Below are 14,490 nucleotides of genomic sequence, written 5' to 3' on the forward strand. Positions count from 1 at the left end.
AATGTTCATCTAGCTCACTGATAAAGATATTGAGGCATGCACAGGGCTGTGAACTATTTCCCTGGCAAATCACCAGGACACTAGGAAGCCCTCACCGGTTTTGACATCAATCCATTAATGAGTGTTCTTTAAATATGACTCCTGAACAGTTAATAACCCACTAAAATGTTCTAGCATCCAACCCTTTCTTCTCTATCTTAACCAGAAGTATATCATTAGAGACATCGCCAATTGTTTTGCTGAAGTCCAGATGCCTGAATGGAAATGTGTGTACATTGTCTTTATCTGCCAACCCCCCACCGAGGAATGGAAATGGGCCGGACTAACAGGACTTGTTCTTGTGAGCTCATGCTGGGTCCTATAATCACTTCTTTGTCATTTGGGTGCCTATTATAACATCGCTTTAGTAACACATTCTGGAATCTCGTCTGAGATCCATATCAAGCGCAATCATCCGTAGTTTACAGAATCCATTTTCTACCCGTTTTAGAAAATTGGAAGGATATTTACTCATTTCCAGCCTTCAAAGTTCTCTCAACTTCTTTCCCAAGCAGCATGCCTATCCTGTGTCTGATCTCCAACTGGTCCCAAATACAGCTGAAAGGTATTTTGCTTTTTTTTTTTTTTTTTTTTTTTGGCTTTTTCATTTGTTTGCCAGCCTTAGGTCATTTTGATAAAATTCCATCACTTTTTTTACACACTCCTTTGGTTTGAGTGCTGCTCCACATCCTGTCCTTTAAAATTAGAGCATCCAGAGCACTGCTTTGCAACCATAATTAAATATTGGGATCACATGGGAAGAGTAAAAAAAAAAAAAAATAATGACTTAATGCTGATTTTTTGCCCTGGACAAATTGAGTCAAAATTTCAGGGAGTGACGGAAGTATTTGTTTTGTTTTAAAGTCTCCGCAATGGACAGCCAAAGTTTGGAACTGTAATGCAGTGACACACTAGTTTTGTTTCTGTTTTTGTTTGCTGGGTTTTATTATTTATTTTAGATTGTCTCTTTATCATTGACATCACCTGTGTCTGCATTGTGAGACTTGAATGTTTAAGAGATTCGTGAAGCATTTTGAGTACAATGGAACTTCCTTCCTCATGCCTTGGAATTATGCTTTTCTTTACCTCTGAATTTTATCTCTGAATCATTCTATCTTTGTCTGCTGGCTCACACTGTGTGAGCTCAGTGACCTTTTCCCTAAGACTCCTTTCTCATCGTCTTTGATAAACATTACTTTATCCTGGTAGGTCAGAATTCAGTCTAGGACAGGAGGTTCTCCATTTGCATGCTTGGTCTTTTTTTTTTTTTTTTTTTTTTTTTTTTTTAATTTAGCACGTTTTACACTGTTCTGCTTTTGGCCAAATGAGGCTTCTAGTAGTTGCTTATGAAGTTGAAATCCCCCATGGTTATTAAATCATGCCTATCTGGCTCCTAAAAATAATGTGGTAGGAACCTACTTCTCTTTATACTCATCTGGCCCAATGACCCAAAGTGTACTAGGGAACAAACCAAACTGATCCTCAGGACTACTTACAGTGTGGTAAGAATACAAATTTTAGGATCCTACCTCAGAATTTATGATTTATGAGGGGCTCAAGAAATTGCTTTCTATTTATTTATTTATTTACTTACTTACTTATTTACTTATTTAAAGATTTTATTTATTTATTCATGAGAGACACAGAGAGAGGCAGAGGCATACGCAGAGGGAGAAGCGAGCTCCTTGAGGGAACCCTGGGATCAAGCCCTGGGCCAAAGGCAGATGCTCAACCACTGAGCCACCTAGGACACCCAAGAAATTGCATTTTAAAGGTCCCCTAAACAATTTTGATGATTGGCAAAGCTTAAGAAACCCTGACCTGTAACATAGCAATATCCCTTCTGTTTCTGTTTCCTTATCTCTTTGCTCTTTGGTATGTATCCATCCATAGGACTATGGATTCCCACAAAGATGTCTGTCTTCCTGACAGAGTATTCTAGCCAATCTCTTCCTCCAGCAGGCCTATTTATCTTGAGTAGAGCATATGCTTCCATCAACATATTTCAATTCTATGTCTCCTCTTTTCCAAGCTTGGTGAAACAAGGTCAGATTTATTGCCCTATCTTGTAAGAATTTCTTTCAAATTATCTCCAATCCATTTTGTTACTCACGCACTGCTGACTGGCATAAAATAAGACTTCCAAGATTATAATAATTTTTTTCTGTCTCCCCTGCTCAATTGCTTTCTGGTAAAAAAATTAATAAATAAATAACTGGACACTACTCATTCTTCTTTGCTATAGCTATGTTATATCTGCTGATTTTCACAACAGTTAGTTTAATGAATTTATCTGGGCATTTTAATTTCTCCTCATCTATCCTTAAAGTTTTAGATGTCTTTTCTCCCATTTCAATTCTCTTTCCTTAAAAAAAAAAAAAAAAAAGCCTTTTTTATTATGAAAATGCTCAAAAATACCCCAAAGTAGAGAGACTGATAAATGAAACATGGACATCATGTGGCTTCAACAATGTGTCATTTGGCTCCTCTGGGAAGCAGATATTGAGATGGCATTAGGAGTGCAAAAGCCTTACTGGGGAGTGACATCCATGGAAGGACGTGAGAGGAGGCAGAACTGCCAGATGGTGATGGGGATCCAACAAAGTTTTTCATAATCTAACAAGGAGGACCAGGACTAAGATTGTCTTGAGAGAAGTCTCAGGTTGACAGAAATGGCTGGACCCTTAGACTTCGTCAGTGGCTGGGACCTCCCTGAGAACACTATGACTTCTGGTATAACTAAGTTTGACTTAGTATGATATTCTCAAAGTTCAAGGAATTAACAGCTAGATGTCAGCTGACCACATTCCTCCAAGCTGGGCAAATACACCCTTGTCAAGCTACAGTTGCTACTCTTCCATTTACAATCACAATTGAGCAAGGCTGGACCAAGAGGCGTCTGGGTGGATCACTGAGTCTGCTATTCCCTTCTGTCTCAGCTGTTAGTATGGCAGCTCTATTTCCTCCTGCTGGCCAAGATCAACTACTATTGCCAAGGTGTAACTGTTTTGCTTGCCTGCTGGTCCCTGGGGCGTTCAAAGTGCCCAGGCAGTAGTCCTAACTGGTGGTTTAATGGGACCTTTGGAGATCATGCCTTTTAACAATGAAAAGCCCAGAATTCCAAAAACAGGGGGCACAAAGATTCCCAGTGGGTCACTGGGAATGATGACGAGGAGTAGCCTACTTGCCAAGAACCAAGAGTTGCATCTCTTGGTTCACAAATTTTTCCTATTCCGGATGCAGCATTGTATACAGTCATATGATTCACTATGTATACCACATCCTAGAGAGTCTTTGCAGATGGCACTCCAGCTGCTTCTTCAGCAAGCCATTCCAAACACTTTCTGCAGGGGTCAAACTGGTGAATGAAGTAGAGCTATGGTAGGGACCATCACCCTGCATATCTAGATTTTTTAAGAGAGACACTAATCTGTCACTCCCACACAGTGATGATGATTATTATTTTTGATCTCACTGTCTTGGCTGAAGGAGGAAGGGAAGGCAGTTACAGAGCCTTCCACATTTTTAATATTATGCTAGATCTTACTCCAGACCAAAGTTTTAAAGTGAGGATGATCCCAACTTCTGAATATGTCAATTCCAACTACACCTTTGGGGATTGGAGAAATGGCTACGAGGGTGTCCTTGGGCTCAGGAGACTTACTGTCACCTGGACTTTGGCAAGGAGGTTCATTATTTCTCTATGTCAAAGATATCTATAACACACAAACTGGATGGGGTGGGCTATGCTGCCAATCAGTTGTGATTAATCCAATACCTAATTCCAATCTCCAAAAAAAAAAAAAAAAAAGCATTTAACTGCAGCAAAATAGGCATAACTCAAAACTCACCATTTTAATTATTTTTAAGTAAATTATTTAGTGGCATTAAGTACACTCACATTATTGTGCAACCATCACCACCTTCCATCTCCAAAACTCTTTTTACCTTGTAAAACTGAAAGCCTGTCCCCATTAAATAACTCCACATTCCTCTTAGTTCCTGGAAACTACCATTTTACTTTTGTCTTTGTGAATTTGACTACTCTAGGGACCTCATATAAGGAATCATATAGTATTTTTCTTATTGTGACTGGCTTAGTTGACTTAGTATGATATTCTCAAAGTTCATCCATGTTGTAACATGTATCAGAATTTCCTTCCTTTTTATGGCTGAATAATATTCCAGTGTATGGATATACCACATGTTATTTATCCATTGATCTGTTGATGGGCATGTGGTCAAACCCCATCTTACCATCTGCCTGCTTGGATTGCTCCTGGAACCACTTCTGGGATGAGGATGCTAAGGTGGAGTTAGAAATGCAACACACCTCTGAAAGGCAAAGAGAAGAAACAGAATTGGGTAGAGGAGCTCTCAGACTTCCATGCACATCTGATAGAGTCTCTACCAGCCCCATGGAGAGGCCTGGAGTAAAGACTACCCATTCAAGAGTCCTGTGTTGGGTTTAAATGGCTGAGCCCTTGGACCACAGTCTTATTTAATCATTGGCATGGCCTTGGCTCAAAAACTGAGGTGAACCTGAAAGAGTTAACATTTGGGGGCTGTCTCCGACTACCCTTTTGTAGTTGAGTCAGGTGTTTTAGAAGTAATCAGCATATTTCTGTGTCTGCCCTAGGAAGATTATCAATGTTTTGCCAGTCTTGAGTTATTAAAATACTCTTGATTGGGATAGTGAGTCTCTGGGCAAATTCTTTCCGTCCTGTTCTCATGAAATGTATTCTATCCTCAGCCAAGAGTTCATCATTTTTCCTTAAACCATGGTCCAGCAGTCTAGATCCCACCCACGATACTATCTGCAGAGCCAGCTGCTCACCTCTCCAGCTTCCCTCTCTCCTCTTAAATTCCAGCTAGTAACATGAAGGAACAATGAAAACACCACCTAGGCTTCCAAGTCCTTCGCTTTCTTGTTTCAGATTTTATAACCCTTAAAAATATATTCCTTGTTATTTCAAATGACATTATTAGTACCCTGAAGAACAGTATAGATGGATTTGGTTTGTAAAATTAATAGAGCTTTGAGAGATTTCTGTCACATCTCACCTTCTTAATCCAAGAAATTCCATCATGGCCATTTTCCGAGGACTTCCCTCCACTTCTCCACATCAAGTCTTAGCTCCAAAGCTTGCCTCTTTTGTCTTACACAATTAGGGAATTCCCTTGCATTCATCAAGCATGAATTCCCTTACATTCATCAATTCCTTTGCATTTATCATTGATGCCCTACTGGCCAGATTCCTCATCATTCCAACTTTTCTCCAGAAGTTTGAGCTTCATCTTCACAAGACCAGAGTCTGCAAAGCTCTAATGATGGAGGATTTCTTTCCTCGGCTTTTTCTCTCTCTGCCACTTGTCCCTAATCCTTGTCTCTTGACTCCAGTTTTAATTACTCCTCCTACATTTTGAATTTACTACTTTGCCTTTTGTGTTATCTCTTGCATTTTCTCCAAGATTATCCCCAGTATATAGTGTATGAAGAGATGGTTTTGTGCCCTCCACCTGGTTCTGTTTTGAACACTGGTTTGCATTTGCAGTGAATGCTTCCATTTGTAAATATCCCATGCAGTGGTCACAGGGATAATTTCTGCTAGCTTCCACTTTTTCTGGTTTGGGTTGAGAGTCCAAAGACAAGTTTACCCATCCCAGACTTGCTATCAGAGCTGCTTTTTACAGCCACCCCATCATTCTATATCTCTCATGGGTTCCCTGGTCAGAGGGAATCACTTGGCCACTTTGCATCATCAAATTACCAACAATGACAAATGTTTGTTTAACGTTTATTGAATTGTCAATAATTAACACCCCTCTGCCAGAGCCACCAGATTGTAAAACGCTGAGGAATCAGAGAGAAAAACTCTAAGGATTTTAGTGATTCATTCACCTTCTCCCACATGCCAGCCTCTGCTGCAGTGTCAGATTTAATTTTTGTCTCCCTGGGCCTACGCCGGCAAGAACAATTCTTCTACATTGACTATCTCCACATGCAAAATGGGATCAACATTTTCGTCCAAGTTGAATAATCAATTCTTACAAAAAAGTAAAACAATCAGTTTGACTCTTTTTCTTTCCACTTAGTTGCTGAGCTGGATTGACTGATCCATTAGTGACAGATTCTAAGGTCATGGGAAACACTGTTGGCTCCAGTCACGTCATGTGGTGAGCTCTTCTGCAGGAATCCTGCCAAATTCCGTATTATCCTGCCTAGTGCAGGATGTTTGAATACTTCCCGTGATGGGGAGAACTCCACTTCACTGACACCCTACTGAATCCATTTATTAATAATTCATCCAGGTCAAGTTGTCCTGGAGTTGGTATGGAGACATTTAATGGACACACATCTTAGTTTCACCAAAAAGTGCTCCCTTCCACATAGTGCCCTAGAAAAGAGCCCAGAAATTATCGTTTTGTGCCTATCTGGGACACTTCATTCAGTGTCCACAGTTTTGTTCTGGAGTATGCTTCCTAAGGTCCCACAACCAACCTTACCCCCATCTCAACAATCCCTAGGAGCTTTTCATTGTTTCTTCCAGAACCGTCTGGACTCTATGCATATAATTCTATAAACTCTTCCTTGTGGGCTAAATATCTGGATAAGGACCTCTTGAATACCCACTAAACCCTCCTATATTCATGATCTTCCTGTGAAAAGGGGGCTTGGGGGGGCACTACCCCTATATTATAAAAGGGAGTGATGAGGCTCCCTGACATGATTGCATCATTGGGCCACTGTCACCAACAACCACTGACAGGCATATCTTATTGATTTATTCATCCACCCATTCATTCTCTCTTAGAATTTTAAGGCAACGTATATAATGTATATAGTAAGAAAAAAATTAAAAGTGGTTGTCAACCCCTTGGCTCTTCTCCTCCTGAACTCACACACCACCACCACTACCACCAAACAACATCAAGAGCAGATGCTAAGGGTGAAAAAAAGATGAGACTAAAACCCAAACAGGGAGACGGCTAAGAAAAAAATACATAGAATAATATCCTATACTTTTGTTTATAATTATACCGCAAGTTTTCCTCTGAGCTTTCCAGTAGATGCTCAGTTGGTAATTAACAGGGCCCGTTGATGAGTTCTTACTGCATACTAACTGTTTACTTGGCATAATGTTGGGCAACGAATGACATTTTGAGTTATAAGAGTCAGCTATAAAAACAAGGGTTTCTATTTTTCAACCATTTGATTGGCAAAGATAAGGAAGAGTGGTAACGTCTGGAATGAAGTGTGGGACATAAGCACACACAGGCTCAGCTGTGGGGACAGGAAGTACTGCGGCTTTGCTGGAGGGATGTATGTCATCTTGCATCAAAAATGTACATATCTTGGGGCACTTGGGTGACTCAGTTCTTTGAGCACTTGACTCGATCTCAGCTCAAGTCTTGATCTCAGGGTCATGAGTTCAAGCCTTGTGTTGGCCTGCATATAGTTTTTGGCCAAGAAATTCCATTTCTAAAAATAAATCCTAAAGAAAGAAGTGGACAGATGTACAAAGATACATATCAAATGATATTATCAATGTCTTTTATCTTTTTTTAAGATTTTATTTATTCATTTGAGAGAGAGAGAGAGGGAGAGCAAGTGAGTGAGTGCGGCGGGAGAGCACAAATCAGAGGAAGGGCAGAGGGAGAGGGAGAAACAGGCTCCCTGCTGAACAGTGATTCCCCACACAGGGCTCCATCCCAGGACTCTGGGATCATGACCTGAGTTAAAGGCAGACGCTTAACCAACTGAGGTGTCCCTTGATGTCTTATTTTTTCTAGTGAAAATTAAAAAGAAGTTAAATGGATGTGCTGAATAGAAAACTGTGCAATGATTGAAAAAAAATGTAGCAATATCAACACTGACCTGGACAGACAGACATCCATGATATATATATATATATATCATATATATATATATATGATATATATATATAATTTGAAAGGCTAACAGATTATGTATAGTGCAATCACAGTTTTGTAAAAAATGAAAGCAACTATTGGCAAAAGTATTTCAAAGAATACACATCTAAAAGTTAAGAGTGGTTACTTCCAGATGGTGAGAACTTGGAAGAATTTTGTTCTTTACTTCATACTTTCCTGTATTGTTGTAATTATTTCACAGTGAGAATCCACATTACTTTTATTATCAGAAACAAAAAGATCCCTTGTTTGTGGCTCTGAGAAATGATAAAGTCTATCTAGTTCAGCTTCTTTATTTTATAGATGAGGAAAATGTAGAATAGAGAGGTAGTCACCGGTTTTTATAAGATTTCTGTCCGTTGTTATAATTAGTATTCTAACTTCTGGGTAGTACTGTCAAGGTATATATTAAAGGGGTACTTTGGCCTATGCTCATTAGCATCCACATGACCACAGATTACACTTTGGGTTTTATGCTGGATGAGGGAAGGGGCTCTGGAGATTTGATGGAGTATCATGTTTGTATTTGCACCTTGGTTGACATCCAGTAGCTAATGATCATAGGAATGAAGCATCCCCGGTGGAGACTTGGCCCCTATCCCTAAGGTGCTATGCATTTCTGGGTTGATGCCGTACCCCCCTCAAACAATAATATATGCTTAAGGGAACCAGACTCTGTTTTGTATCTCTATGTCCTCATTCATATATCAATGCAGGGCAATAGTAAGAGCACAGTGGCCTGGAAATAGATAAACTGAAACAAAAATTCTGTCTCCAGTCATGAATATAAAATAAAAGTTAGCCTGGTGTCCCTGCATAATGTGGTCCGTTGGGAAGGTGGCTTCTAAGAATTGATGTGACCAAGACTTAAGAAACTGTCCTGATTCTCATTCTATAAAAATGTGTTGGGTTGGGGTTAGATGGCGGGGGTGGGGGTGGGTGCGGGTAGGGGCAATCTTTAGGTTTCATAAATCTTGGCTTAGAGATACAAGCAATTCTTCTTTTACTTTTATAACACTGGTGAATCATTTATTGGGGCAACCTTTTCATTCTTCCCTTTTAAAAAACGTATCTCCATAAAGCATTTAGGAGTAAATAAACTGGTCTAGATGGGCTGGTACAGGCACCAAGCTTTACTGATAGGACGCTTCATTGTGCCTGGGTTTGGTCTTGGGAATCCTAAAGTTATAGGGAGTTCAAGAAGGTAATTGGCAAAGATGTCTGCTCATGTTATTTTCCTAAGAAGATGACTGGTTATGGGTGGGGCCAGGGGCATGGGCTTCTTGGGCTGAGTCAAGTTAAGACCTGAATATCAGGTCTAGTCCCCAGAGAAATGAGAGAAACCCAGACAGAATGTTGCTTATCTGTGCTCTGAAGGATCCCTGCAAGCTGGACCTATCGATGTGCAATTTCCAGAGTTTGAAAAAAATCGAGAAAAGTCCTTTGAGTTTGTCCTGACCCTTGTAGACCAAGGCCTTGTAGAACTGACCTTGGAGACCTACTCTTCCCACTTCCAAGAACAGCTGAAGCATGGGGAAGATCCCAGGCAGTTTTGTATCTTCTTTGCCCCCACTGCTCCCATGCCTGAGCTCTGGAGAAGCATGCCATTGCTTTCGCAAATATCCTCATGGATCAACCAGCAGAGATGGAAGCGTAACGAAGCTGCGAGCTGAATGGGTTGGAGGCAGTGGAAGAAAGGACGAAAAGATACCTTCCCCCTTTTCTCTCCAAGTTCCACATAAGAACCAGCTCATAATCTCAAGAAAAGCAATCACACTGCACAGTAAAAAGTCATCCTTAGAAAATCAACATCAAGGGACAAGAGAAATACATGAATGTATACACACAAGCGTATATAAATACAGGCACAGATCATATTCAAAAATATTTCCCGCCCATACCTGGTGCTAGCACTTGGCATTTCCTTAGTCATGCACTCATTCATCCATTCATTCATGCATGCATCCACTCATTCATTCATTTATTCATCCATCCATCCATTCATTCATTCACTCATTCATGTATGCATTTGTTCATTTTATTCACTTACTCACTCATTCATTCACTCTTTTGTGTGTCAGGCATTACGTGGCTGGGGACGTGATAGAAACAAACCTGATCCTAACCCTCATAGAATTTTTACAGGCTAGGGAAGAAGGTAGATAGTAACCAAAGAATTGCAGGATAAGTACATAGTTTAAAAATGCTGCGAGTGTACAGTGGAGAGGTACTTGATGCCATGGTTATAAAATAAGTATATTGACCCTCCCAAGCAGGTCCAGGGAAGGAGTGACCATTAGCATTTGCTCCCTTTAGTTCAAGGAACTTATTCCAGTTGAGATTGACAAGGCCTGGCTCAGGTGACACTCAGAAATGAGGGAGAGACAGGTGTCTGATTTGTTGGGTGCTGTATTTAAAAGGCATAGTTTCTTCCTCCAATGGGTCTTTCTCCTGTATGTTGTCTTTACTACTCCCACAAAACACTCACATTTCTGACACTTCTGGTCACCAAATATGTGGGGTCTTCCCCCACACACCAAGCAATTCTCTGTGACACCAGCTGCATCTGCCACAATTTAAGGCAATTCTTTCACCATCTTCCTGGAGTTAGGGTCAGATTCTGCAGGTTAAGGGCTCAGTCCCCAAGACTGCCCTCCCCCCACTTCTAATACCATTCTCCAGCCTGGGCTGTTACCAATCAGCTACTAGGGTGAGGTTCCCACGAACCCCTCCTTAGGTTCAATTAATTTGCCAGAGTAGCTCACAGAACTTGGGGAAACATTTACTTATATTATCAGTTTCTTAAAGGATATGATATTGGATACAGATGAATAGCTGGATGAAGATATACAAAGTGGGGCAGTCCAGGTGGCTCAGCAGTTTGGCACCTGCCTTTGGCCCAGGGTGTGATCCTGGAGACCCAGGATCGAGTCCCACGTGGGCCTCCCTGCGTGGAGCCTGCTTCTCCCTTTGCCTGTGTCTCTGCCTCTCTCTCTCTCTCTCTGTGTCTCTCTCTCATGAATAAATAAAGAAAATCTTAAAAAAAAAAAGATATACAAAGTGATTGGCAAGTGCAGGAGCTTCTGTCCCCATGAACTGGGATCTGTCACCTTCCTGTTCACCCCTTTGCAAGCTCTTTTAAGTTATATATTATTAGGATTTTTTAGAGGCTCCCTCAAGAACACACTCACTCACTCATTCACTGCCCTCTCTGGAGGGGAGGTGGGCTGAAAACTCTAAGCTTCTTATTGTGGCTTGGTCTTTTTGGTGACCAGCCCCCAGCCAGGAGCCATCTAGGAGCCCACCCAGAGTTACCTAAGTGGAACAGAAGAAGCTTCTAGTGCTCTTATCACTTAGGACACTATAAGGGTTTTAGGACGTCTGCGCCAGGAAACAGGGGCGTGCTCAATTTGAATTTTCTATGATTTCACAGATGTGTCCTATGTGTCAGGCATTTGTACCCTTGTCCACTTGAGTCCCAGAAGGCCTGTGAGGTTGGGCCCATTATTCCTTTTTTGTTTTTAAGATTTTATTTATTTATTCATGAGAGACACACACACATAGAGAGGCAGAGACATAGGCAGAGGGAGAAGCAGGCTCACAAGGAGCCTGAAATCAGGACTCAATCCCAGGACCCAAGATCCCTGGATCACAACCTGAGCCAAAGGCAGACGCCCAACCACTGAGCCACCCAGGTGTCCCGGGTCCATTATTTCTAACTGAAAAATGAAAACCTGAGTTGAGAATGAAGGGACTTGTCCACGGCTGTGTGCCTTGTGAGTAATTGTGAGTAACAGAGTTAAGGTTTAAGCCCAGCACATTCTGTAGCCAGTGGGATTGATTTCTTCCCTAGTGCATAGGAGGCATCTGGGGAATCCTTTTTCTTTTGGAGCATTAGGGAGGACGTGGGCACCCAAGGGTCAGAGGAGAGAACAGGATCCCCGAAGAAGGGAGAGGAAGAGGGAGGGTGCAGAATCGGGACTCTCGTGGGTTTAAAGAAAGCATGGACTGCACAGTATGGCCAGTCCTGGCCTGTCCAACTGTCTGAGGGCTGAATGCAACAGCTGAGAGCTCGTGCCACAGGTGGAGCACAGCTGCGACCAACAGAGGGGAGAGTAAACATATTTACCCACTAACAGGGCATCGGCACCAACTCATCAGAAGGGATGGCAGCTCAGAGCCAGAGGGCATTCGGTCAGAGAACTGAGGAGGTTTTCTGGTCCTGGGGAAAGGGGCAGGCACTGGGATTGGGGACGCGGGTGAGGGCCTGTGTCCCTTGGCCAGATACTTCAACGTTTCCACCACTGTGCTGGGCCACCTGTTGAATAACAACAGCCCTGGCTATTACTGCCTTCATGGCAGCGTAGCCAGAGGTAAAATAAATTAAATCAATCAATCAATCAATCAATCAATCAAACAAACAAAACCAACCAAACAAAAGCCAATATATCAGTGTTTCTTTGATGGAGTCTGGCCTGACATCTTGTTTAATCCATAGAGTAATAAGAAGAAACGTAGGCCAACCTTCAAATTGGGGAGATTCAAAAGTCTTAAAAGCAGAAACAGATGATGAGGGCTGGCGTCCAAGGTCCCTGGGGCCCAGGGTGTCCACCCCCCGCGTTCCGGGCAGGCTCCCAGGTCATCCCTCCTTTTGCCCAGCCCCGAGGCCGAGCATGGGCAGCTGTTCAGCCTGCACGCTTGTCTCATAGAGAGTGATTTCCCTGTGTCTACATCCAAGTAGAAAGCAAGAAAGCAGGTTATTTCAGGAAATAGAGGTGAGAACGTCTTTCCGGACGAAAAGAAAGCTCTTCCTACACATCGTGGATATTACAAAATTGTGTCTGTGCCAGAACAGCAGGCTCGTTGTACCTCTGCACCTCCTTCCTCGCCTGGCTTCTCTGGGCGCTGAGCTCATGACCCATCCTGGTCTATGTTTCTGAAGCTTCTTTTGATGCCTCCTCTGTGGCCCAACTCGGACAAAGCTGGAGATGTGGATCTGCATTTCTTTTTAATTTTTTTATTTTATTTTTATTTGTAAAAGTATTTTATTTTTTTTTAAATTTTATTTATTTATTCATGAGAAACAGAGGCAGAAAGAAAGAGAGAAAGAGGCAGAGGGAGAAGCAGGATCCAAGCAGGGAACCCTACATGGGACTTGATCCTGGGTGTCCAGGATCACACCCTGGGCCAAAGGTGGTGCTAAACCGCTGAGCCACTGGGGCTGCCCTAGATCTGCATTTTATTTTATTTTATTTTATTTTATTTTATTTTATTTTATTTTATTTTATTATTTATTTAAAGATTTTATTTATTTATTCATGAGAGACACAGAGAGAGAGAGAGGGAGAGAGAGAGGCAGAGACACAGGCAGAGGGAGAAGCAGGCTTCCTGTAGGGAGCCCAACGTGGGACTCGATCCCAGGACTCAGGATGAGGCCCTGGGCCAAAAGCAGCGCTAAACCACTGAGCCACCCGGGCTGTCCTGCATCTGCATTTTAACTCAGTGATTCTCATGCAGGCTGCCCACGTGTCATCCTTTGAGCAGGGGCTGGCCAAGTCTTTCTGTAAAGGGCCAGATAGCAAATATTTGAGGCCGTGTGGCCCATACTCTCTGCCACAACGACTCAGCCCTGCCAGGGTATTTCGGGAGCCTCTAATACAGAACATAAACAAACGAAGCTGATCGTGTGCCAATAACACTTTATTTACACAACAGGAGGTATGGGGGGGGGGCAGGATTTGGATCCCAGGTTGCAGTTTGCTGACCTCTCTAGGGGATAAAAATGAGATAGTTTAATGACAGTGCTGAGATGTCTTAGCTTCAGCTCCCCCAAAAGCAGAGCCTGAAGCAAAGTCCACTATGCCAAGTGAGTGGCTTAATCAGTAAAAAAATCCCAGGAAACAGGGCTGGGACAGGGTCACCACATAGGGAGGGAGGGATTTGAGGCAAAGATGGCACGAGGACATCTGGGGGCTTACTTCCCAGACCCGGTGAGAAGCCTGATGGAACCGTCTCAGAACGGCTGGCACAAGAGTCCATGTAACAGATGACTCCCATCCACTGTCCACTGAGGTTTGCCTCATGAGTTCCTGACTCTCCTGCCCTTGCAGGTTGTATGTGTGGGCACAGAGTGGACTCGGCAGACAGCCTCAAGTCAAGGAAGCCCGTAGATGGACGTAAGAGGCATGAGATACGTGGCTAGAGTGAGGCATGATGAGGTGGTACCGGCAGGAGACCTACACAGGTGGGTCATCTGGAGGACGAGGTGAGGCCAGAAGGACTTGAAGCAGTGGACAAGCAGGGCCTGCTTCAGTGACCATTCAGTCCTGAAGTCAATCAGCATTTCAGTTCATTGTTCTCAGCAGGAATCTAAGAGGACAGCGATGGCCTCCAGATTGTCATGTTTGAAATGATGCCACACTGGGAGGCCTCCTGGAAACGGCAGCTGCAGAGTTGTCCACTTCGTTAAGGTCACAGCATTAGCTGATTAAAATACATAGACATTTTGGGATACCT

General features: G+C 42.6%; 1 long non-coding RNA gene across 2 annotated transcripts in view; it reads left to right on the top strand.

The window, feature by feature from the left end:
- The first annotated feature begins 418 nt into the window (after positions 1–418).
- LOC112920532 (uncharacterized) overlaps positions 419–14,490 on the top strand; it is a 72,619-nt gene continuing 58,547 nt past the window's right edge. For both annotated transcript variants that reach the window (XR_011995683.1, XR_003235086.2), the window contains exon 1: positions 419–604. This is a non-coding gene — a long non-coding RNA (uncharacterized lncRNA). The remainder of the gene's footprint in view (positions 605–14,490) is intronic.

Source organism: Vulpes vulpes, chromosome 12 (genome assembly GCF_048418805.1).
Source record: "Vulpes vulpes isolate BD-2025 chromosome 12, VulVul3, whole genome shotgun sequence".
NCBI lineage: Eukaryota > Metazoa > Chordata > Mammalia > Carnivora > Canidae > Vulpes > Vulpes vulpes.